Raw genomic sequence first — 26,966 nt, 5'->3', positions numbered from 1 at the left:
AATCAATGCATCCAATTCACGATCCACTGCCTAAGCCATAAACCTGCATGACTAGGCAGTGTGCCATCTTTCTCAATTCATGACCAATATGGTGACCACCTCTAGGGCATTACACTGTTTCCAGTCCTGAACATTCATGAACTTTACAGAGACAGTGAGCTCTCTGAGTCTGCCCTGAGTTTGCAGACACAGAGATCAGTGAGTCTGTCCTGATGGTACAGGTTCAGGCCTCGAAAAATGTACATGCCCACTAGCTATGGCAAGTCAGATTTTATCAGGGTGAGAGCTCGAGTTGGGAATGAGCAGGCATTCCGTTTATTCAGAAAGTGAATGAGCAATAAAGATGCCTTTCAATCTTGTTTTTATCTTATCACATTTGATGTGCATTCAAAGACAAAGGCCAAATGTCAGCTTATGTCTTCTTAAGAAATGTTGTTTATTTCATCCTGGAATTTGGTGTTTACTTTTTTTCTCTGACTGCAAAGTTACATGATGTGTTAAAGTGAACTGCTTGAAAATCGCACTGGGGGACAAAAAGTGTGAAATAAAAGCCTGTGTGATGTCATTTTTTTTAAACTAACACACAACATTTAAACAGCTTGTAAATGAAGTGTACAAATATTTCAAACATAAGAAGATAGGAAAGCACATTTTTTCTAATTATGAAGTGTGATGGAACCAGTGCTTTAAATGGGCTAACTCGTTCCTTGCCAGCACATTGTGCATGTCTGGCACGGGTTAAAGGCTAAGCGTGTCTTTCAGACGGAGCTGAAGTCTTGCCTGAGCTGATACAAAAGCGCCAGAACGGCAGCTCGTCCCCAGTAGTACACAGCGATGTATGTGTGACCCCGTGGAAGTTATGAGAGGAGGAGTATGGCTGCTGGGTGTTTCCTTTAACTTTTAGAAGGGGTAAATAGGTGACTATAAAACCTAATGAACATAGGACCCGGACTCCCCAGCATGTCCCCGCCCCAGTCCCACCAACGACAAACCCACAATTATCTCACAGACAGATTTGCGTGGGTTTAAACTGCCATGTTTAATCTACACACTTCATAAACATGACAAGAAAGTAACATTGCATAATTAACAAAACAACAAATACTTTAATAATTAACATTCAAAATGGTCACAACCCCCAGCACTAAGGGGGGAGCCTCATGCGCAAGGTGCAACCCACCTGCGCCCTAGGGTGATGGGCCCCGCCTCCGATCCTTGTCCGCCACTCCGGGGCCCACCCCCCTCGACCACCAGGCTGCCCAGGAACCCAGGAGGCTCTAAACCTGTCACCCTAGCCTCCCCAGCCGGTGGTCACCTTTTTCCCCAGCGGAGAGCTTACTGTCTCCCCCCCCCTCAGTGCTGGCCTAGGGAGTGCGGAGGGCGGACTCCCATCCCTCCTGTGAGTAAATGGAGTAAATGTCAATGTTCGCAGGTCTCTTTACCGCAGCTCCCCCTCCAGCCACTGATCTTAGGGACGGGTGGGCGGGAGTTAAAAACTGTACGTTAAACTAGGGAGCGGGGAGGGGGAGCAGGTCGTGGGCGAGCGCAGCAGTTCCGGCGGGAAGAAGGGGGACAAAGAGACCAAGGTCACTGCTCTCTGACCCTAAATAGGCCTCGGTCCCCCGCCCCCCTCCCTCCCCCCGGATGTGCGTCACAGCTCGACCCGGAAGTAGTTGCGGCAGCCGGAAGCCTCGCGGCGCTCCGCCCACCCGCCCAAAGACCATAGAGACCATACCTGTAGGGGGAAGGGGCGGGAACCGGGGAGGCCGGGCCCTAGGAGCGCGCTCTTTGACTGTCGCACCTTGGCATAGGACCAGGACTCCCCAGCATGTCCCCGCCCCAGTCCCACCAACCACAAACCCACAATTATCTCACAGACAGATTTGCGTGGGTTTAAACGGACATGTTTAATCTACACACTTCATAAACATGACAAGAAAGTAACATTGCATAATTAGCAAAACAACAAATACTTTAATAATTGACATTCAAAATGGTCACAACCCCCAGCACTAAGGGGGGAGCCTCATGCGCAAGGTGCAACCCACCTGCGCCCTAGGGTGATGGGCCCCGCCTCAGATTCTTGTCCGCCAATCCGGGGCCCACCCCCCTCGACCACCAGGCTGCCCAGGAACCCAGGAGGCTCTAAACCTGTCGCCCTAGCCTCCTCAGCCGGTGGTCACCTTTTTCCCCAGCGGAGAGCTTACCGTCTCCCCCCCCCTCAGTGCTGGCCTAGGGAGTGCGGAGGGCGGACTCCCATCCCTCCTGTGAGTAAATGGAGTAAATGTCAATGTTCGCAGGTCTCTTTACCGCAGCTCCCCCTCCAGCCACTGATCTTAGGGACGGGTGGGCGGGAGTTAAAAACTGTACGTTAAACTAGGGAGCGGGGAGGGGGAGCAGGTCGTGGGCGAGCGCAGCAGTTCCGGCGGGAAGAAGGGGGACAAAGAGACCAAGGTCACTGCTCTCTGACCCTAAATAGGCCTCGGTCCCCCGCCCCCCTCCCTCCCCCCGGATGTGCGTCACAGCTCGACCCGGAAGTAGTTGCGGCAGCCGGAAGCCTCGCGGCGCTCCGCCCACCCGCCCAAAGACCATAGAGACCATACCTGTAGGGGGAAGGGGCGGGAACCGGGGAGGCCGGGCCCTAGGAGCGCGCTCTTTGACTGTCGCACCTTGGCATAGGACCAGGACTCCCCAGCATGTCCCCGCCCCAGTCCCACCAACCACAAACCCACAATTATCTCACAGACAGATTTGCGTGGGTTTAAACGGACATGTTTAATCTACACACTTCATAAACATGACAAGAAAGTAACATTGCATAATTAGCAAAACAACAAATACTTTAATAATTGACATTCAAAATGGTCACAACCCCCAGCACTAAGGGGGGAGCCTCATGCGCAAGGTGCAACCCACCTGCGCCCTAGGGTGATGGGCCCCGCCTCCGATTCTTGTCCGCCAATCCGGGGCCCACCCCCCTCGACCACCAGGCTGCCCAGGAACCCAGGAGGCTCGAAACCTGTCGCCCTAGCCCCCCCAGCCGGTGGTCACCTTTTTCCCCAGCTGAGAGCTTACCGTCTCCCCCCCCCCTCAGTGCTGGCCTAGGGAGTACGCAGGGCGGACTCCCATCCCTCCTGTGAGTAAATGGAGTAAATGTCAATGTTCGCAGGTCTCTTTACCGCCACAAGGGTGACCAAGGCCCACAGGTCTGTCACCCTCCCCACCTGCGTTCTGCAGAAAATACCATATTCCTTTGATCCAGGCGTCCGTGCCCAAGTCAGACAAATGTACTCCATCTTGATGGCACATTCCTTCTCCCAAAATCATCCTGTGTGGAATCAGACGCAAGCGGCCCTTCCCTGAGCACAACTTGGCCAATTCGCCGTTAAGTCGCCTAACTGACACGTTCAGAGATCTAGCCCGCACTCCGGGGCCCCAGGTCCTGCGGGGGATCATGCAAGACCAGGCAATTCTGGCCAAAGGAAAAATCCGGCCCAACCATGCGAATTCTGTTAGCAACGCTTCTTTGACCGCCAGGCGGCCCCTGTCGACCATGTCTTTTCCTCCTAGGTGGAGGATGATCAGATCCGGAATCCTCTGCCCTTCCTGATCTCTTGTCTCTTCCATGAGCCGCCGCAGGTGCCGAATCCGCAAGCCCCCAACGCCCCGCCACAGGAATTCCGTCCCGCTCAAGCCTGCTGGCTTCACGACCCGCCGCTGCTGCAACCGCACCGTGGCGCGCCGCACGAACGAGTGCCCCAGAACCCACACCACCTTTGCAGGCATCTTACTGCATAGGATAGAAATGGAAAAGTTAACACCGGTATTTTGCACATCTTCACCTTTCAGTCACAATAATTCAGGCCTGACGTATCTCCTGAAACAATTTGATGACCAACGCCCGACCCTCTTGACCGTGCTAGTCGGCGGGCCGGCCCCCGCCGCTAAGGTGGCGGCCCCTATCCGAAAAGAGTGAGAGGAGTATCCCGAGCCCCCTAAACCTAATTCCTCTAAGGCCAGTTTCAGGACTGCTCTAAATTGATATTGTGACAAACAATGGCCCGGGGAATGAATGAATAAGGCTGGCCCACCCGTGGACGGGCGAAGGGCTAAGTATGCCCGCAACCGGGTGACTGGACAGGTGACGGTGTCAGGGGATGGGCTCAGCTGAATGGTAACCCCCTTTCCCCCCTGATCAGTTTTGGACCTTCTAAGAGTCACCTCCAGGCCCCCCGGGGATACTGCGGTGTCGCCGAACTGTAGGCCCCTCCCTTGGTCCGTTCTAGAGGACCCTACCAGTTCACCCAGCCTGAAGGCTCCATAAAATGCTAGAGTGAAAGCGGATCCAAAAAGCGTACATTCAAAGTGTGAGCTACAGACCCTGGGGAGAACGCCTAAGATGTTGGTTAAGGTTGCTACATCCAGAGGCCTACGGCAATCCTGTTTAGGACCCTCCAACCTAGCCCAGCCCGTCAAGGCCCTCTTTACTACAAAGGAGGAGCAAGGGTCAGGTTCAAACATTCTAAAACCAGGTGTTTCAACAATCTCAAAACATGCCTACACGAGGCCCCCTGTCTGTTGATGGCCTCCACCACAGCCATGTTGTCCGACCAAAAAACCACTGACTTGTCCCTGAACCTGTCAGCCCATATGGCCACCGCTACCACTATTGGGAAGAGCTCCAGGAAGGCTATGTTTTTGGTCAGGCCCGCCTCGTGCCAGTCTGGTGGCCACTGTGCACCGCACCAGGATGAGCCCAGAATGGCTCCAAAACCGCAGCTGCCCGCTGAATCAGTGAACAGGCCCAGGTCTGCGCTAGACACCTGTGGGGAGGGCCACACTACTTTCACATTGAAGTCCTTGAGAAAACTACGCCACACCATGAGGTCTCTCTTAACTTCCGCCCTCAGGCGGACTCGATGGTGCTTGTGGGTTAACCCGCTCATTGCCCCAGCAATAGACCTGGAGAAGGGACGCCCCATGGGAATGATCCTTAGTGCAAAATTGAGCTGGCCCACTAGTACCTGTAACTGGTGCAAAGTCACCTTTGGACCCTCTAACGCCGCCTCAATAGCCTCAGAGAACGCTTGGACTTTGTCCCCAGGCAATCTGCACTCCCCTGCTACTGTATCGATCTCAATGCCCAGGAAGGTCATGCATGTGTCAGGGCCAACTGTCTTACCCGGGGCCGGGGGCACCCCGAACTCCTGGAACAAGGTCACAAGCTTATCCAACGCCCAAGCGCAGGAGTCTGATGCTGCCGGACCCATAACCATGAAATCATCTAGGTAGTGCACCACCTCCTTATAACCAGTCCTCAGTGAAAAAACCCATTGCAGCATGGAGCTAAAGGTCTCAAAGTATTTGCACGATACTGCACAGCCCATTGGCATACACCTATCATAATAGAATTGGTGGTTCAACTGAAAGCCCAGGAGATGATAATCCCCCGGGTGTACAGGCAACAAATGGAATGCCGACTCAATATCCGTCTTGGCCATGATGGCCCTAGGACCCAGGTCCCTCAATTTTTGCAGGGCAGCATCAAACGAAGTGTAAGTCACTGAACACAGAGCGGGGTCAATGGCATCATTAACTGATGCCCCCCGCGGCGCTGAGAGATTGTGTATCATCCTGAACTGTCCCTGCTCCTTTTTAGGCACCACCCCCAGTGGGGAACAAACAAACCCCTCTAGAGGAGGGGACGGGAAGGGTCCGGCCACCCGTCCCAGGTCGCGCTCCTTCTCCACTTTCTGCGCCACTACCATGGGGTGCCTGCGTGCCGAAAGAAGATTGTTACACAGTCTCACTGGGGTCACCCCCGGGGCCGGGATGCGGAAGCCTTCAGAAAAACCTAAGTAGAGTACCTTGGCTGCTGCCCTGTCGGGATACTGATTAAGCCAAAATATCAGTTTCCCAATGTCCACTGGCTTGGGCAGCTTAAGGCTGCGGGGGTTTGATATCCCTGCCTCCTGCACCCCCACCCCGCTCTTTAGATTTTTTAATACATTTGAACTCTGGGTGTGAGGGGTGGCCACAGAAGGAACAGGCATGTTTAAATCTACACTGCCCAGTGGGCCAGGTGCATGCTTTCTTATTGTATGCCCAACACGTTCCCTTCTTTTCTCCAGGGCCTCCCTGGGATGTCCGAAAGGGCTGCTTGGAGTGGTGTTCCCTACTGTTGACACTCTCTAGCCGCACTTTGACTTCCACTTGGTCCCATCCTATACTCGGGTTGGCTGCCTTCGCCCACCTGAAATCTCTATCATAATCTAACCAGGCTGTCCCACCCATGGAGGCATGGGCCTTCAGGATCTTATCTGTATAGTACACCATTGAAATAGCCAACTCAGGCTTCTTTTCCAACATTACAGTAGTGAATACCAGAAAACCGCTCAACCAATTATTAAAGGACTCCTCCACCCTTGGTTTCTTGTCCCTAAAGGACCCGTCCTTCCCTTCCCTCTCCTTGTATTCCATCTCTCGCCTCTTTGGTCTAATTAGCGCGAATATGTCTACATATTCCCCTTTCCAGATCTTTTCTTTCATTTCGCTGGGAACATGAGTAGCCAGAGCCCCTGGTTGAGACCACACATTACCCTGAGGCCCACTGACCCCTATAGCTCCCCCGGGTGCCTTGCCAGGCTCATCTCCTGACTTACCTCCTATAATAATAATAATAATATCCACATTTGTAAAGCGCACAATCACCCGTTAGGGTCTCTAGGCGCTGGGGGCCGTCGGGTGGGTGCCGTCAGGACCGCCGCCCCAGGGGAATTAGTTCCATTGCCCCGGGATTCTACAATTAGGGCCAATTGCTTCTGAATGCCGCTAAGCGCGTCCTGTTCTGCCGATCTAGGGGGTACCCAGGGAGCCACCGCCGCACTACTAGGCACCGGCACCGCCGTGGGTGCTGCCAACTGACTCATTAGGGCGGCTACAGTTGCTAAAATCCCAGCTGTGGGGTCTTGTGTCCCCCCTAGCTGCCCCCCTCCTGTTGGTTGCTGTGGGGCCGGCGGGGGGGTTACTTTGGGTATCTCTACGGGGATCTGTGCTGGCGCTAGTACCTTCAGAGCCTCCCTAATCTCCGCTAATGCTGACCCTACCGGGTCAGACAAAGCGTTCATGTCCCCATTCACGGGGTCTACACATGGTGCTGGTGGGGAGGAGGGCGATGTCCCCTGAGGTGGGAGGGCGGGACCTACTGGCCTCTCACCCCCGGCCGCTGGTTCACTCGCTGTTCGCGCTCTGTCCTTCTTGCGGCTGCCCCCCTCTCCCTTTGCTCTGCACTCTCGCTTTCTTAACTAGAGGAGGGAATGCAGCTCTGGGCGGTACCCCCTCCCTACGTGGGCGCTCCCCTATGCCTGGCGCCGGTTCGCTTGACGGCGTTGATTCCTCATCGCTACTCTCACTGTTGCTGTTGTTGTTGTTGCCCAGCTTAGCCAATACCATTTTTAACAACTGGGCAATCTCAGGGTCCGCATCCTTTCTCTTGTGACTGGTTCTCTTTGGTGGCATCTTATCTCGCCTCACCTGTCCCCTTGGACTGATAATATCTGCCCTAACGCTCTGCCCTTGACCCGTGCTACTCTGTCTGCTGAGTTCACGATCGTGGCCCCTCAGTTCACCCTGCCTGGCTCACTCGTAACTGGGCTGATTTCCACTTTTCAAGGGCCCGTTCCCACACCGGGATCTCTGACCTCCCTGTGCGCTAAACCGCACCCCCGCCCGCGGACCTTCCCGCCGCCCCCGCAAGCCCGGAAGGAGAACCGTGCCCTCGAAGGCCCCCGCCCGCAGCCGCACAGGATCGGGGCCTCTGTCACCGGAGCGCCTCCGCTTCCGCCTCGCACCCGCTCCCTACAGCCACGGATGAGAGCCCCCAGCCACACGCACCCCCTTACCTGGCAAGCAGGATCGACGGAAAGGCCACTTCGATCTCTGTTGTCGCCACGCTCCCCGGCCACGCCGACTCGCCGCCGCCGACCGCTCAAGCACCTCCACAGCAATCCAATCCGTAGGGCAACGAAGGGGAACTAAGTTAAAAACGGTACGTTAAACTAGGGAGCAGGGAGGGGGAGCAGGTCGTGGGCGAGCGCAGCAGATCCGGCGGGAAGAAGGGGGACAAAGAGACCAAGGTCACTGCTCTCTGACCCTAAATAGGCCTCGGTCCCCCGCCCCACTCCCTCCCCCCGGACGTGCGTCACGGCTCGACCCGGAAGTAGTTGCGGCGGCCGGAGGCCTCGCGGCGCTCCGCCCGCCCAAAGACCATAGAGACCATACCTGTAGGGGGAAGGGGCAGGAACCGGGGAGGCCGGGCCCTAGGAGCTTTGACTGTCGCGCTTGGCATGGGTGTGGGATAAAGCTTTTTAGCATGCCCATTGTTTTAAATGCCTGCATATCTTCACCCATCAGCAATTTAAATTAAAGGTATTTGCGTGGAAGAAAATTTGTAGTTCTGCCGTCTCCACAAATTTCCCTAAATAACTGCAATGAAAAATGACATAAAAGGCAAAATAAATGTCATTTCAATGTTTTATAAGAGGCAGCTACTTGCTTCAGATGGAAAACTAGATGTATACAATCGGGACAGGAGGTTTTTTGGAAGGCATTGACACTTTCATACAGTTCTGGATTTTAGCTGGCAAACCTTTGCATTTTGAGATTTGTAGTTTCTTTTTCTCATTCTAGGTAAGAGATTTTTTTTAAAACCCAGCATGCAAAGCATGTATTGCAAAAATCAGGAACAGATTGAAACATGTCACAAAGCAAGGTGACATTTGGGAACTACCAAGACCCTACACACATATTTTGTGTGAGTACACAACCATCATGTATAAAACACATATCAACGATAAAGAACATGTTACTTACCTGTAACTCCTGTTCTCCAGTATGGGTGTCTTTCATAGAATCACATGCTTGAATCATTCCCCGTCATCAAAGTTGGAGTTCCACGATATCATAGTAAGCAGTATGTATCAATATAATAGGCTGTAAAGGGAATGTAAGGTTCAGCTTAATAGCCTATCTATGTCCTTTTAAAAAAAGGACCAAAGTTGAAAATGACCAATCAGAAGAGAGCACCCTTAGAACACTCCCAACAGAGGCATCCTCCCTCAGATTTTCCAAGCACTAGTGGAATAGTACTCACTGGCCAAGAAAGAGAGCCTCTAAGGGGAGGCGGCTGGGTCACATGTGAATCTATGAAATATACCAATGATGGAGAACGGGTGTTACAGTTAGGTAAGAAGTTCTTTCTCCAGTATTGGGGTATCTTTCATAGATTCACGTGCTTGAATCAGAATAGTTAGCAGTGCAATACATTAGCAATAAAATAACACATGATTATGACAGCGGATGGTGAGCACAACCTTATACACTGTATGGTAACAGGCTCATCTTTTTGGAAAAAATGCTGAAGTACCGCTTGACCCATGACTATATCAGTGCTCTGAGCCGAATCCAGATAATAGTGCTTGGTGAAAGTGTGTCTGCTCTTCCCGGTTGCAACACGGCATATACGTTTGATGGGCACCCCAGCAAATAAAGACGCCGTTGTAGAAACTGCTCTCGTAGAGTGTGCTTTAGTCTTTTGTCTTAAAGGCTTACCTGCATTAGAATGACTGAACCGAATGGCTGGTGAAATCCATCTTGCTATGGTGGGCTTGAACACTGGTCCACCATTGTTATTGTTGCCATAGCCACACAAAGTTGATCAGTAGTACGAATATGCTTTGTAAGTAAAACTTTAAACATCTCTTGACATCAAAAGTATGAAGACTTGTTTCTAATGGTGTTTGAGGATTGGGAAAGAAAGTCTTTAGCATAAGTAGTTTATTGAGATAAAAATAGGTGGGATTAGTCCGAAGAATTACCATGGTGTCTTTGAATTGTAAGAAAGGTTCCTTCATAGTGAACGCTTGGAGTTCACTTGCTTTTCTAGTCAGACCCTCCAGGGTCCGCGAAATCGGCACTTTTGTAAAAATGCCGTGATTTTTACAAAGTGCCCGTGAAATCGGCACTTTTGTAAAAATGCCACGATTTTTACAAAAGTGCCAGCGAAATCCAGATGTCCATTGCTGCATCCGTGCTGCCTGTGACTTTTGACCCTTTCCAAAATATTGTTCTGGGTTCCACCTTAAGAGTTGCTATTCCTGATTCTGTGGCCGCCCTACTCCACACCATCAAAACTCATTGTCTTTTGCATGACTGCCCCAATATGAATATTGCTACTCTCGGTCTCTCACATCAATCTAGTCTGTTGCCAGCCCTGAGCCTGACTTCTATTAAGCCCACGGCACAGGATTGTGGGCCTTAAGATTGTTTGTTACTGAATATTTAGGTAACTCCATGACTGATCTGTCTGATGCCCCTTTCCCCGTCAGTGAACTTGTTTATTATGTGGATGAATCACATCATAGAAATGTCAGAAAACTTGGTGCTGGAGACACTGAATCTAAATCGTATAGGGAGATAAGAGTTAACAATTGCCTCAGGTCCACTCTGCTCAAGTAGCTGAACTTGTTACTCTTTGGTGCACATGCATTTTGGCTTCGCACAAAATTGAAGCTATATTTATAGATTTTAAGTATGTATGTGGTGCGGCCCAGGACTTCTGGAAAAACCAGCACTTAAAACAGGGCATTTATGAAAAACCTGTCAGGAATTCTTATGCTTCCATGTAAAAGTGCCATTGTTCAAGGTACTGCTCACCAGTAATCTGCAGTGTCTAGAAGTAATACATTTGCCAATTAGATGGCTAAGAAAGCGGCTTTGTTTCCAATTCATGAAATTGCTATGTTATGTTATGTTATGTTATAGTTTTATTTTTATAGCGCACGGCCACTCCAAAGGAGTGTCCCGGCGTTTTATCGAGGCAGCTCAGTATAAAAAACATAACACCATAAAAACAGACACCAAACATGAGAGAGCAAAAGAAAGGAATCCTAAAGGTTAAAAAGCCAGGTCTTAAGGCTCTTCCTAAACAGGAGCAGGTTAGGGGAGGACCGGAGGGCCAAAGGCAGGGTGTTCCACAACTGAGGGGCCCTCAAAGTAAAGGAGCGCCCCCCAGTGCGAGCCTTCCTCACTCGAGGGACCACAGCCAGAAACAGGGATTCTGACCGCAACGATCTAGCCGGGCGGTAGAACGCAAGCCTGCGTTGTAGGTATTTTGCTCCGGCTCCAAAAAGCGCTTTATGCGCCAAGGTCAGTACTTTGAACATGATCCGCTTCCGGATGGGCAGCCAGTGAAGCGACTGCACCAAACCGGAGGCTCTCACTCGCCTATGAAGGCCAAAAATGGCGCGGGCCGCGGAATTTTGCAAAACCTGCAGCCGCTGAACAAGATAGTCCGGAAGACCTACGTACAGGACGTTCGCATAGTCCAGTCTGGAGCCAATTAAGGCTTGCACAGTGATCTTTCTATGCTCTTCTGTGAGCAAAGGCAGGAACTTCCGGAGCATCTTGAGTATACCAAAGCAGGTGCCCGTCAGGCCAAGAATGTGTGATCTCAGCGTCAGATTGTTATCCATCTTCACTCCCAGATTTTTTGCCACAAGCGATGACTGGGCGGGGGGACACATATCTATTGGCCACCAAGCCCGCCAATCGGAGTCAAGGGAACAATCGAAGAACAAAACCTCCGATTTGTTAGAATTGGCTTTGAGGCTGTTCAGCTGAAACCAGCTGAAAACCATCTCCAGGCAGCCCCGGGTGTTCTCACCATCAAAAGCCTGATCTTTCCCACACGCGAAAAGCAATTGAGTGTCATCCGCGTAGGACACGATCCTGGCCCCAAAGGACTCCACCAGTGCCGCCAAAGGTGTCATAAAGATGTTAAACAGAGTCGGGCTCAACACAGAACCCTGCGGGACACCGGCTCCCAATGGCGGCATCTCGGTGGAGCTCGGGGAGGCCCAGACCGTTTGTCGGCGGCCCTCGAGAAAAGATGTAAACCAATTGAGCACCGTCCCCCTCAGACCGATGTCAAAGTCTGGAGAGGAGCACCTCATGGGGGACGGTGTCAAACGCCGCCGACAGATCAAGCATAACAAGCATGGCCCTGCCTCCAGAATCCAGTGTTTCCCTAATAATCTCTGACACCTCCAGCAGTGCCGTCTCCGTACTTAAATTAGGGCGGAAGCCGGACTGCGAAGGGTGAAGCAGGTCATTGGATTCTAGAAAGCTAGAGAGAGCGCCATGCACATGCTTCTCCGTGATTTTAGCCAACGCCGGGAGGAGAGAAATCGGCCTGTAATTGGCCAAAACCTCTGGGTCTGACCCAGGCTTCTTGAGGAGGGGGATCACCATAGCCCTTTTCCAGGGCAACGGGACCCTCCCCTCACTCAAAGACAGATTCACAAGTGGGTTGACCAATGGGTTGACCACGGCCGCCATCTTAGCCAAAAATTTGGCCGGACAGGGGTCTAATGGCGAACCTGATTTAAGATTGGCCAGAAGTGCTAGGGAGGCCTCAGTGGAGACATGGGGGAACTCAGCAAGAACCACACCCCGTGTGGACAACATAGCTGGTCCGGCCTCCAATCTAGAACACATTTCAGCAGGCCTCACTGTGAAAGAGTCCTGGATAGATTTGATCTTATCCGTGAAGAATTTGGCAATATCACAAACCCACAACTCTGATGAAACCCTTTGGGGCAAGTTGGATCTAGGGGCAGTAAACTCCCTCACCACCGTAAAGATCTCTTTGCATGAGTTGGAGGCAGCCTCAATCCTCCTGGCCAGATAATCCTTTTTCTCACGGAGAATATCACGATGGTAGGCTTTGACCCTTGTCCTGTAAGCCAGTCTAGCTTCCAGATCGTAGTGGAGGCGCCATGCCGTCTCTGCCACTTTACACTGGTGACGAGTGGCACACAGTGCCTCAGTGAACCATGGAGCCGAAACCCTCTTCGCTGTATCCCGAGGGGCCATTGCGGGGGCCAGATCATTCAGCCTCTCCAGGAACCACACCTGCAAGGACTCAACATCCTGCTCTAAATCCCCTGAGAGAGGGCACGGATGGTCCACAGCGGCCTGTGCTAATAGCTCCGGAGTGACTCTATGCAGAGCCCTCCGAGCAGAGCCATGCTGTCTGGGGGCGCTACTGGGAAGTTTCTCGCTGCCCAGTACAAAAAATCTGGCCAACCTATGGTCAGTCCAGAGCACCGGGAGAAGCTCGATGTCGGCAAGAGGGACCGAGGAAAAAACCTGATCTAAGGTATGTCCCTTGTCGTGTGTAGGACCCGTGAGAGAAGGGACAAGGCCCAGAGGGGCCGTAATGTCTAACAGTTTGTTCGCGTCCAAGTCGTCACCGACATCCATATGAAAATTAAAATCGCCCGCCAGCAGACAGTGCTGCGCACTCAAAGCCAGTCCAGAGATGGCCACCTGGAGGTCATCAAAAAAAGAGCCCACTGGTCCAGGGGGTCTATACACCAACAGCCCTTTCAAGGCTTGTTGCGGGGTCAATCTAATAGTGAAGGCAAGGGATTCGGATCCTCCGATGGTGTCTAAAGGGAGAATAGAGCAAGAAGCTAACTTATTCACTACCACCGCCACCCCACCTCCTCTGCCCTTGGCTCTATCGTGCCGAAAGATGTTATAGTCTGATGGAATTGCCGCCATAAAGTCCGGATTAGACATCTCCCCCAACCAAGTTTCGGTCAGTAGGAGACAGAGTGATTTTTCTCTAACAAGGAGATCGAAGATCTCCAGGGCATGCTTACCTACCGATCTCGTGTTAAGCAGTAAGCAAAGGTGTTTCACACGATCCTCGCCTCTCCATAGTGAGGCGGCGGGGGCATAACCGGGCGCCCATCCACAACCAGGGCAGCACCGTTTACCCCTGTAGCGGCCAGGAAACACGGATCGGCATGTACACGAAGATTTTTGCAAGGAGCGGAGTTCCCATGAGGAATAGCAGACCATCTTACCCAGAGGGAGGAAATACAGCCAGGCCCTCCCGCCGCTCCGCCGCCTCCGGGACGCTGACGGGCGCAGACGGGCAGGACTCTGGCAAGACTCAGGCACAGGGAAGGCAACCCCGCTGCGCGATCCCGCTGCGCTATAAGGACAGGTTTAAGTAGGGCCTCCAGATAAGGTAGAGACCGCCCACGAGGACGCTCACTATGGCGGCAACAAAGCGTCACTGCCCTACCCAAGATGGCGCTCAAGGTAATAGCGCTGCAGAGCCCCTATAACCCCAGACCCGGACCCGCTAAAACAGCGGTGTAAAAACGATTATATGCAGGTAAGGGGGCACTCCCTAGTAAAATCAGGGGATAAGGAGAAAAAAAACGAACAACAAAAATACAAACCAGGTATTATTAAAAGAGACGCGCTAGTCAAGCAGCGCTAAGAACTGTGCTGAGCCGCCCCCACGGGCAAAACGATTCCAAACAGCGTGTGCAGGCAGAGGACCGCCTTAAGTAGGGCCTCCAGATAAGGTAGAGACCGCCCACGAGGACGCTCAATATGGCGGCAACAAAGCGTCACTGCCCTACCCAAGATGGCGCTCAAGGTAATAGCGCTGCAGAGCCCCTATAACCCCAGACCCGGACCCGCTAAAACAGCGGTGTAAAAACGATTATATGCAGGTAAGGGGGCACTCCCTAGTAAAATCAGGGGATAAGGAGAAAAAAAACGAACAACAAAAATACAAATCAGGTATTATTAAAAGAGACGCGCTAGCCAAGCAGCGCTAAGAACTGTGCTGAGCCGCCCCCACGGGCAAAACGATATGTATATTTTAGGTACTGATAAAATTACTGTACTTGCACTTAAAATCTTGTCCTTGTAGCATCAGCAGGCACCTGAGAATGAAAACGCATCATGGATCAAGCAGATTTGTAAAAGGAAAACTGACGCAGTGGAGGGACATAACAGGGAGAGTTGTAGCCCCATAATGTCTGCTTTCCAACCACATTCATGCTCATATTGGAAGGGATGGTGTATTTCATGCTGCAGCAACCCAGTGATGTACACCCTTCTTTCCCTCAGCCACCCAACAAATGTGTCACTCCTGTGAGGTATGCCAAGCCACTGACAACGGAAAAGGGACTACAACTACTCTGACCGACCACCTAAATCCTTGGTTCCCCTTCCTCTACGTAGAGATGGACTTTATTTAGTTGTTTAAGGTTTGCTCCCATTCTTATGTTCTTGTAATCGTGTACATGTTTTTAGCTAGACTGAGTGATACTTGTGTTCAAATTTGCAACTATGACTTGTTACATATAATATTGAAAAAGCTTCCGCTTAAAGCGCTGGTGACACCACAATGTTGCTGCTCTTGCGTTTCAAGTAGAGAAGGGAAATCCAGAAAGAAAATGAGACTTTAAAGGATTTCCCTCCCCCACAACGCTCACCTGGCATGACGTCAGTAACTTCTCCACTAGTCAGACCCTCCAGGATTTTGCAATTTTGCGGTTTGCCGCGAAATCGGCACTTTTGTAAAAATTCTGCGATTTTTACAAAAGTGCCGACTAAAATATCTGTGTTTGTTGTAGGAAAAACTGCCAAATAAAATGCCGCAAAATTGCCGCTAAATTTCCATATTTGTGCCGCCAAATTTCCATTTTTGTGCTGCTAAATTTGCTAATTCATGCCGCTACATCCTGGGGGGTCTGCTAGTGAAAGTAAGAGTTAGTAGCAACGCCACTTTCCAAGTAAGAAACTTCAGTTCCGCCTGTGGATAGGCTCAAATGGACTTTTAATCAGTTGAAATAATACAATGTTAAGCTGTCATGTAGGTGGTGCTGACTTTTTTGGAGGATATGCTCTGAAGAGTCCTTTAAAGAATTGGACAATTAATCTGTGAGACCACAAGGAAGGAGATCCCAAAGTTCGCCTGTACCTAGAAATAGCAGTCAGATGAGCTTTAACAGATGAATGCGCTAGACCGGATTTGGCTAGAGATAGCAAATATGGTGACACCTGCTCGGGAGGTGATGTGATAGGATGTACGTTAGATTTCTTGCACCAAAGAAAAAATCGTTTCCATTTGAAGCAATATATGTTATTGGTAGAATCAGCTCTGGCCTTTGCAAGAATATTCCTACAGAACTTGAATATATTTAGGTGCTGAAGCTCATGGTGCTCAGGATCCAAGCTAATAAATGCAGAGAAATCTGGTCTGAAGTAGGACCTGATGGTTTCTCATCGACTACTTGGGGCTTGAGTTGAATCTGGTTGTTCTCCGACAACATGAGGAGCTCCATAAACCACTGTATTAACTGATGTGGTCCCCTTTTAATTTTCCTGAGAACCATGGAAATAAGTGGGATCAGGGAAACAGCGAAGGCAGACATTTTGGACCATTGCATCAAAAGGGTATTCCCCCAGAAAACCTTTTGAGGTTACCTGCTGCCATAAAACAAGCATTTCTAATTCTCTTGGGATGCAAAAAGATCCCGTTTGGGATTACCCCATTGCTAAAATATGGCATCCAGGAGCAGTTGGTTCAGTTCCCATTCGTGACAGCTTTGGGTTGTTCTGCTCAAGTTGTCTGCTAGAGAGTTGTGCACTCCTGGGAGATGCCCTTATGGTCCCTTGATGACATACTGCCCATTGCCAGATAGTATGAGCTTCTTAAGATAGAATCTTGGCTCATGTCGACCTTGTTTGTCGAGGTAATACATAAATGTAGTGTTGTCTGTTCTTATTCACACAGATGACCCCTGAATATTTGGTAAGAAAGCTTGAAGATCGAGTGAGATTGCTCTGAGCTCGAGGAAGCTGATATGAATTCTGGACTGCTCTGGAGTCCACTTGCTCTGAATTTGTAGGTCTTGCAATGAGCTCCCCACCCTTCTAGAGATCCATCTGGTGTAATGTCGTATTCTGAAAGAGTGGGGGAGGAATGTAAATTATGCACAGAGATTGCTGGAGCTTGTCCACCAGGGAAGAGCTGCTTTCATCACAGGTGTGATCTAGTTGATATCATTGAATTGTCCTTCCACCTGGAGCCACTGTGCGTCCAGTTCTTCTTGGAAGGGTCACATTTTGAAATGAGCAAGAGGCACTAGGAGAATGGCTGAAGACATCAGGCCGAGTAGAGATTTGATCAGACGAACTGAAGCATGCTTTTTTGTTTAAAAAGAACGGGCCAGAACGGAGAGTTTCTGTTGCCTGTTTACAGAAAAGAATGCCTTGTCAAGCAATGTGTTCTGAGTTGCTCCCAGAACGGTTATTCTCACCTAAGGCAAAAAGAGTCTTCTGGAAGTTGACTGTGAGCCCCAGAGTTTGAAAGAGGTGTAGACACATGGAAGTATCGCCTGACGCCCACATGAAGGATTGAGCCTTTATCAGCCAGTCATCAAAGTATGGGAATATTTGAAGGACTTCTAGCCGCAGGTGGGCCCCACTGGGGTGAGACATTTTGTAAATATCCAGGGAGCAGATTGGAGAGCAAAGGGGAGCACCTTGAACCGGCTACTGTGAATCTGAGGAACTTACAATGCCTGGGATGGATAGGAACATGGAAATAGGCATCCTGGAGATGGAGGCTGGTCAGAAAATCTCTGTAGTTGAGAAAGTGAATTTCCTGGAGGGAAATCATATGGAAAGATTGCGTCTTCAGGTACCTGTTGAGTTTCCTGAGATCATGAATGCGAAATTCTGGCACCCACCGAAAGAGGAGTAGGGGATGTAGCCCGCACCTTGTGGTAAGTCACTGCTTCCTAGCAGTATTACTGTTGTAAGCAGCCAGTCTCCTTGGTTGCTGCTTAGAATAGGCTGCTGACGGTGGTGCTCAATAGGATTGATGCTGTTGATAAGCAGGTCGAAAGGACTGCTGGTAGAATTGTGGTTAAAATCTCTGGTATCCTCCATGATCCACGGCCACATGCTCTGTGAAGAGGGATCTTACGGGACTGGAGAGTTCCTAGGGATCAAGCTGTTTCAGTGTCTGCCTTTATGGCCTGCAGGGCATCATTGCAATGCTTCCCGAATAAAGAGTCACCGTTGAAGGGAATATCAAGGATCTTAGTTTGAGCTTCTGGCCGGAATGATGTGACCTTGAACCAAGCCTGACGTTGAAGGACAGCAGATCCCACCAACTGCCAGAAGCCTATGCATGCAATATCCATTGCGCAGTCAATCATTTCAGTTGCTGCCTTTTTGCTTTTTAACAAAATGCGTGTAGCTTCAGCTTTTTTGTCTTAGGCAAAAAATTCAGATATGTGGCGGTGCCCGACCACATCTGGCGATCATATCACCCCAGAAAGGCCAGAGAGTTTGTGGCACGGACAATGGTCCCTGACATTATTGTGAATCACTTTCTGATATTATCCAGTCGCCTGACTTCCTTGTCATGTGGAGAAGAAATTGGGGTGGAATGATTTTTAGATCTGCGCTGTGCAGCCTGAGTAATGACCGAATCAGGTTTGGATGTCTGATCAAACAGGCAGATGAGTCCTCTGGCTCTTAATATTTTATATCTAACCTAAGGAGAACGGCAGTGACAGTCACCAGTTTCATTATTTTTACTCCTTCCTCGCAGATATAATCCACGTTTTGTACTGCTCTGAATGTTTTTTTCGATTGCTCCTTGAAATCCTACAGAAAAAAGTCTGATTGTTTAACAGTAACGGTGAGCTGGAAACTATTGATTGCTCTCTCCATTAGGGTGTGAAAACCCCCAATATCTTGCAGTAGAGAGTCCACTGGTTGTGAAGCTGGATGGGAAGGTGGAGGAATAAGGTAGTCATCCCATTCATTAGTGATGGTTCGATTGCCCATTATTTCGCTTTCTTCCCTATCCCCATCACCTTCATCAACACCATCATCTTTGTAGACAGATCCTCGCGAGGAGGCATGGTGATGCGGGATTGTGGCATCATTTTTGGTGCAGGTGGAGGAGGCATTTGGTCAGTGATTTAGGTGCTGGCGTTGGTCCCACTGCAGGTGGTTATTGCAACTTAGCTGGTGTTGGTAAGCACTTGTAATAGTCCTGAAGTATGCTTTGCATGTCTTTCACCAAAGCAGCCGGAACCTGCACCGTGCCTGGTATTGGTGGCGGGGGAGCATAAAGATGGTGTTGCTCCACATATTGGTGGCTTTAAAATCCAGGCTCATAATAATCCTCTTCCTCCTCTTTATCTTGATATTTGACGTGCAGCGCTGAGGGGCTGTGGGTTGCACCAAACATTCCTTGATCATCGTCCTCTGATTCTTGCAGATCCAACAAGAGCCTGGGTTGTAGTGGGGACATTTTACCTGGAGATATGTATTCATGGCGAATAATTTCTGGAGATGGGAAATTTCTCATTGACGAGGTCGTCGACTGAAGCTTTGACGGTGAGGGCAAAAGCAACATTGGTGGCTTCTTCTGTTTGACCTCGCCAACAGCGAGGAGGACTTTTCTGATGGCTGCATCAACGGTACGTACTCCGATGTGGTTGTCAATGGTGTTGTCAGTCTTCATCGACGTCACTGTCATCGTTGATAAGGTAGACATCATTGACCAAGTGGTAGATGAGGTAGTCTTCATTAACGTGAATACCATCAACGACGTTGTCGACTGGATGGATGTCGACGGTAAGAACGTTGTCGGACTGTCAGTCATCGTCGAAATTCTGCTTTTAGGTCCTGTAAACAAAAATTTTTCAGTGATCTTGGTCTTTTTTTAAACCGGTTAAGAGGAGGATCAAGGTTTCAACGGGAGGGTTGTAGGTGGAGCAGAAGACTCAGATTTAGAGTCTGAGGAAGCCCTTTTTAGGTTTCGCCTGCGAACAGCTGCGCAAGCAGCGTTTCGCGCAGGCGAAAAACTTTTGTTTACAAACATGGGGCTTATTCCCGCCTCTGTCTTTCATTGGCTAGCTCCATAAATGGAGGCTAGCCATTGGAAGAGAGAGGCGTCCGTCATTCACCGAGGCGATTCGTGGGCGTTCCTGCGATGTTTTTCCCATCCAGCCCCTTTTAGGACGTCAGTGCGGCGGTGGGCGGGGTTTATTTTTTTGGTCGTCGAGGTTTCATTTGGTCATTCCGCGGCCGACCGCCGCCGGAAGAAGTCCTGGTGAGTGCTCCCCTCCCCTCCCGCTGTCCGTGTGCCCGTTCCCGTCCCCCCTCCTGCTGTCTGTATACCCGTTCCCGCCCCCCTCCCGCTGTCCTTATGCCCATTCCTGCCCCCCCCCTCCACCTGTCCGTGTCTCCGGCCCCGGCCCACTTGTTTTTTCTTTCTACAGGCTGGAACATCTGCTGCATTTAAACTTCATTTAATCTGCGAAGAAATCCACTTTGAAGATTCTGTGCATTGGAGCAAGCTATGAGGACTGAATGCCCTTCCAGTTTATCTAGCCGGGACTCCTACCTGACCGCTCAAAGACAAAGTGCCTTGGATTTTTGGAACCCCAGCCTTTGTGCTCCGCAAATCTAGGGTTGCTTCACACCTCTCCCCCTTTCTTCGATGGTCTCAGTGTTCGGTGCTCTTACAGAAGTGGCTTTTAAAAAAATATCTTCCAACACTCTGATTGTGTCCGCCTTCTCTGAGACTGCCTTCTCGGGATCGCTCGCACTGTCTCCGCACCAGACATCCACGCGTTTCAAGTGAACATGGGCTTTGCCAAGGGGCGCTACTTGCTGATGTTTCCAGGAAGGTTACCTGAAAAGGATGTCCTACTTCTTTGGAATTCTGTACAAAGGAGGTCCCCCTTCCGCAGCGGGTCCTGCAGTTGGTGCCCACCTGAACTCGTCTCACCCTGCACCCTGGAGATGTCTATGCCAATCTAAGCCTGATTATGAAACCCAGCATTGGAGAGCAGGAGCTGCCGAAGTGCCCGAAGACCTCACCGTTACTGGGTATGTCATTATTTACAGAGTATCTGTACTGTCTTCAAATGTCATTGTGTCTATGAAGGTCTCGCTTCCACGTTCGATATGCAGCCCGTAGTGCAAACAGAGTTGATTGATTAGTTCCTTGTCTGCAGATTCACTAATCCGACCGTCTGACCTAGTAGGAGCTATGTTGTGTCTAACTGCGAGAAAGTGAATCGCCCTTAGTAACTCATGTTTGTGCTGAAGCCGTTGCTGATGATTCAGTCTTCAGTGTTGGCTCATAAGTTAGTGTCAGCCGAGAAAGCTGCTTAGATATGATGCTGTTTCTGACGGTGTAAATCGTCGCTTAACTTCTGTGTAATTTAAGTAAAGATACGTTATGTACCACTGAGTGCGTCACTATTTTTTGCAGGTATTATTAGGCTGTGCAAATACAGCGTATAATTAACAAGTTTCACTTTGTTAGCAGATCAGAGCGTAACGATAGCTTTTTGCAAAATGCCTAATATTTCAGGTGAACGTAGTAGGTGCACCACTAGGATAGAGCTAATTTCAGTGCTTTTCAGCCAAAGAATCACGGCACAAGTCGAGGGGTACACGCAGGTAGATTAACTATTTTCACAGGTAGACGCCATCTACCCTGCCAAGAAGATGATTCCTCCACAGAAATATGCTGAACTCGTCCCGGTGCAAGTTTCATACACCAGGACACATTCAGCAGCTCCAGCATGTTGTCTGCTTTCCTAACGAGCAGCAAGGGGAGGAGGGGGATTACCAGATTCCAACTTGGCCCCAAAAGCCTGACGTTCGGGGCCTTCAGGCCTCCTTTTGTCCCCGTATCCTGGCTAGGAGCTATCTGGATCTTAACACCTAGATGCAAACGCAGTGGAGGGGAAACAAAGGCTCACAGCTTGGTATTACTTCACAGGTACTTAAGAGACCTTGGTTTTGACTTTGTTCGGTCCCTATAAATGAGGTATGCATGCACTATAAGCATGTCAGATGTCTTGATCTGTCACAGTACACAACTATTTACAAAACATTATTTTGTTTTATTTCTTTATAGTGCTACTCAATCCAAATTAGCGTCGGAGCGCTTTACATCACATTGACCATAAATAATTCTAAGGTGTAAATCAGTGTACATGATGTTTTACATAAGAAAGTGAGGTTTACAAGGAGTAAAAGTGACATGTACTACATAGTTTGCTGCGCTATATTAGGAGTATGAACTGCAAGTAACAAAATGATCTATGTGTTAACAGCAGTAACCTGCTTACCTAGCTACATAAAATAAAACTGCATATTATATGAGGTGCTTTGCAGAAGACACATGCTACTTGGATTAAAAACTGGGACTAGATAAAAGAGCTCTCTCACCCGGAATTTGTGTTAACTTTCAGAGTTATATTTCCATTACTATCCCTTGAGATTTTCTCAGCACTCAATGATCTCTGCAGCAGGTGCCATAACCCCATAAGATATTTTGAAATGCAGACTTTGCAAAAAATTAAATTGGGCGAAATGGATCAATTCTCCACGTTTTTCCTTGTTGCTAACGAGGGAGTGCAGAGTGACTAGGGAGTGCTAGGGAGTGCAGAGTGCTAGGGAGTGCAGAGTGCTAGGGAGTGCAGAGTGACTAGGGAGGGCTAGGGAGTGCTAGGGAGTGCAGAGTGACTAGGGAGGGCTAGGGAGTGCAGAGTGACTAGGGAGTGCTAGGGAGTGCAGAGTGACTAGGGAGTGCTATGGAGTGCTAGGGACTGCAGAGTGACTGCAGAGATTAAGCTAATGGCAATGTAAAGGACAATGCCATTTATTTATCTGTTTTCAAAACCCATAAATACAAATTTTGTCATTTACAATGCCAATAGCTCTAACTTTTCCAAAGGCGAAACCATTGCATTGTAAATGCTTGTTCATTTTTCCTCATGAGAGGAGCCTTGTGTAGATCCATGGTGGGTCTTTTTAAAGGCTTTTTTCCTACTGTGACGGTACTCATGGTGAGACCCTTCCCTCTTTCTGGAAGTCTGTGAGACGATGGAACACTCACTACTTTCCGACTCAGAAAGGACTGCAGTCTTGGCTTTAATTTTCGACAACCAAAATAAAAGTCGTCCCTCATGGTCTTTGACGTTTATTTATTTCAAAGAGATTTTATTGATTTTTATATCTGAGGCTACTCTGTAAGTGAAGACACTGAGCTCTCTCAGGGTGCAGGCAACGAGCTATCCGAGGCTACCCTGTGAGCGAAGACACTGAGCTCCCTCAGGGTGCAGGCTATGCGCTATCTGAGGCTACCCTGTGAGCGAAGACACTGAGCTCTCTCAGGGTGCAGTCCATGCGCTATCTGAGGCTACCCTGTGAGTGCAGACACTGAGCTCTCTCAGGGTGCAGCCTATGCGCTATCTGAGGCTACCCTGTGAGTGAAGACACAGAGCTCTCTCAGGGTGCAGGCAACACGCTATCGGAGGCTACCCTGAGAGCGAAGGCACCGAGCTCTCTCAGGGTGCAGGCAACACGCTATTTGAGGCTATCCTGAGAGCGAATGCACAGAGCTCTCTCAGGGTGCAGGCAACTAGTTATCTGAAGCTTCACTGTGAATGAAGATAATCAGCTCTCTCAGGGTGCAGGCTACGAGCTATCCGAGGCTACCCTGTGAGCGAAGACACTGAGCTCCCTCAGGGTGCAGGCTATGCACTATCTGAGGCTACCCTGTGAGCGAGGACACGGACCTCTCTCAGGGTGCAGGCAACGAGATATCTGAGGCTACCGTGTGAGTGAAGACACAGAGCACTTCCAGGGTGCAGGCAACACGCTATTTGAGGCTACGCTGAGAGCGAAGGCACCGAGCTCTCTCAGGGTGCAGGCAAGTAGCTATCTGAAGCTACCCTGTGAGCGAAGGCACTGAGCTCTCTCAGGGTGCAGGCAACAAGCTATTTGAGGCTTCACTGTGAATGAAGATACTGAGCTCTCTCAGGGTGCAGGCTATGCACTATCTGAGGCTATCCTTTGAGCGAAGACACTGAACTCTCTCAGGGTGCAGGCTACAAGCTATCCGAGGCTACACTGTGAGTGAAGACACAAATCTCTCTCAGGGTGCAGGCAAAAAGATATCTGAAGCTACCCTGTGAGCGAGGACACGGAGCTCTCTTAGGGTGCCGGCAATGTATCTGAGGCTATCCTGTGAACGAAGACTCTGAGCTCTCTCAGGGTGTAGGCTACGAGCTATCTGAGTCTACCCTGTGAGCGAAGACATCGAGCTCTCTCAGGGTGCAGGCAACGAGATATCTGAGGCTACCATGTGAGTGAAGACACAGAGCTCTCTCAGGGTGCAGGCCATGTGCTATCTGAGGCTATCCTTTGAGCGAAGACACTGAACTCTCTCAGGGTGCAGGCAACACGCTTTCTGAGGCAACCCTGAGAGTGGAGACACGGAACTCATTCAGGGTGCAGGCAATGAGCTATCTGAGGCTACCCTGTGAACAAAGACTCTGAGCTCTCTCAGGGTGCAGGCTACAAGCTATCCGAGGCTACACTGTGAGTGAAGACACAAATCTCTCTCAGGGTGCAGGCAAAAAGATATCTGAAGCTACCCTGTGAGCGAAGACACCGAGCTCTCTCAGGGTGCAGACAACGAGCTATCTGAGGCTACCATGTGAGTGAAGACACAAAGCTCTCTCAGGGTGCAGGCAACACGCTATCCGAGGCTGCCCTGTGAACGAAGACACCAAGCTCTCTCAGGGTGCAGGCAACAAGCTAGCTGAGGCTTCCATGTGAGTGAACACACCGAGGTCTCTAGGGTGCAGGCAACAAGGTATCCGGGGCTACCCTGTGAGCGAAGACACCGAGTTCTCTCAGGGGGCAGGTAACGAGCTTTCTGAGGCTACCCTGTGAGCGAAGACACCGAGCACTTTCAGTGTGCAGGCAACGAGCTATCTGAGGCTACCCTGTGCGTGAAGACACAAAGCTCTCTCAGGCCACAGGCAACAATCTATCCGAGGCTACCCTGTGAGCGAAGACACCGAGCTCTCTCACGGTGCAGGCAACAAGCTATCTGAGGCTACCGTGGGAGGGAAGACACAAAGCTCTCTCAGGGTGCAGGCAACGAGCTATCTGAGGCTACCATGTGTGCGAAGACACCAAGCTCTCTCAGGGTGCAGGCAACAAGCTACCTGAGGCTACCATGGGAGGGAAGACACAAAGCTCTCTCAGGGTGCAGGCAACGAGCTATCTGAGGCTACCATGTGAGCGAAGACACCGAGCTCTCTCAGGGTGCAGGCAACAAGCTATCTGAGGCTAACATGTGAATGAAGACACAAAGCTCTCTTAGGGTGCAGGCACCAAGCTATCTGAGGCTACCATGTGAGTGAAGACACCAAGCTCTCTCAGGGTGCAGGCAACGAGCTATCTGAGGCTACCCTGTGAGGGAAGACACAGATCTCTCTCAGGGTGCAGGCTATGCGCTATATGAGGATACCCTGTGAGCGAAGACACCGAGCTCTCTCAGGGTGCAGGCAACAAGCTGTCTGAGGCTACTCGGTGAGTGAAAGACACCGAGCTCTCTCAGGGTGCAGGCAGCGAGCTATCTGAGGCTACCCTGTGAGGGAAGACATAGAGCTCTCTCAGGGTGCAGGCTATGCGATATATGAGGATACCCTGTGAGCGAAGAGACCAAGCTCTCTCAGGGTGCAGGCAACAAGCTGTCTGAGGCTACCCTGTGAGAAACGGCACCGAGCTCTCTCATGGTGCCGGCAACAAGCTATCTGAGGCTACTCGGTGAGTGAAGACACCGAGCACTCTCAGGGAGCAAGCAAAGAAATATCTAAGGCTACCCTGTGAGTGAAGACACAAAGCTCTCTCTCTCGGGGTGCAGGCAACAAGCTATCTGAGCCTACCATGTGAGCGAAGACACTAAGCTCTCTCAGGGGGCAGGAAACGCGCTATCCCAGGCTACCATGTGAGTGAAGACACAAAGCTCTTTCAGGGTGAAGCCAACAAGCTATCTGAGGCTACCATGTGAGCGAAGACACCAAGCGCTTTCAGGGTGCAGGCAACGAGCTATCTGAGGCTACCATGTGAGCGAAGACACCGAGCTCTCTCAGGGTGCAGGCAACAAGCTATCTGAGGCTACCATGTGAGCGAAGACACCGAGCTCTCTCAGGGTGCAGGCAACGAGCTATCTGAGGCTACTCGGTGAGCAAAGACACCGAGCTCTCTCAGGGTGCAGACAACGAGCTATCTGAGGCTACTCTGTGAGTGAAGACACGGAGCTCTCTCAGGGTGCAGGCAACAAGCTATCTGAGGCTACCCTGTGAGCGAAGACACCGAGCTCTCTCAGAGTCTAGGCAACGAGCTACCTGAAGCTACCCTGTGAGTGAAGACACTGAGCTTAGGGTGCAGGCAACACGCTATCCGAGGCTACCCTGTGAGCGAAGACAGCGAGCTCTCTCAGGGTGTAGGCAACGAGCTATCTGAGGCGACTCGGTGAGTGAAGACACCAAGCTCTCTCAGGGTGCAGGCAACTAGCTATCTGAGGCTACCCTGTGACCGAAGACACCGATCTCTCTCAGGGTGCAGGCAACGAGCTATCTGAGGCTACCCTGTGAGGGAACACACATAGCTCTCTCAGGGTGCAGGCTATGTGCTATCTGAGGATACCCTGTGAGCGAAGACACCAAGCTCTCTCTAGGGTGCAGGCAACAAGGTATCCAAGGCTACCCTGTGAGCGAAGACACCTAGTTCTCTCAGGGGGCAGGTAACGAGCTTTCTGAGGCTACCCTGTGAGCGAAGACACCGAGCACTCTCAGTGTGCAGGCAACGAGCTATCTGAGGCTACCCTGTGAGTGAAGACACTGAGCTCTCTCAGGGTGCAGGCAACACGCTATCCGAGGTTACCCTGTGAGCAAAGACAGCGAGCTCTCTCAGGGTGCAGGCTGAGGAGGACTCGGTGAGTGAAGACACCAAGCTCTCTCACAGGACCCGGATCCCCCAGCATAGTCGCCCCCCCCCAGGTACCCGGAATCCCACAGGTAAATCATCCACAGAAATTTGCGTGGGTCATAAACATGACAAGGAAATTCACATGCATAAGAACATAAATTACTTACCTGTAAACTGTGGTTCTCCAGTATTGGTGTCTTTCATAGATTCACATGCTTGAATATTCCCCGTCGTCGAAGTGGGAGTCCCAC

At 50.5% G+C, this 26,966-nt stretch overlaps 1 long non-coding RNA gene across 4 annotated transcripts in view; it reads right to left on the bottom strand.

The window, feature by feature from the left end:
- Positions 1 to 26,966, bottom strand: part of LOC144799789 (uncharacterized) — a 625,907-nt gene that overhangs the window by 464,567 nt on the left and 134,374 nt on the right. The gene's annotated exons all lie outside the window — the stretch shown is intronic.

The sequence above is a fragment of the Lissotriton helveticus genome, chromosome 12, assembly GCF_964261635.1.
Source record: "Lissotriton helveticus chromosome 12, aLisHel1.1, whole genome shotgun sequence".
Lineage (NCBI taxonomy): Eukaryota > Metazoa > Chordata > Amphibia > Caudata > Salamandridae > Lissotriton > Lissotriton helveticus.
This window is presented reverse-complemented; position numbering and strand designations above follow the sequence as displayed.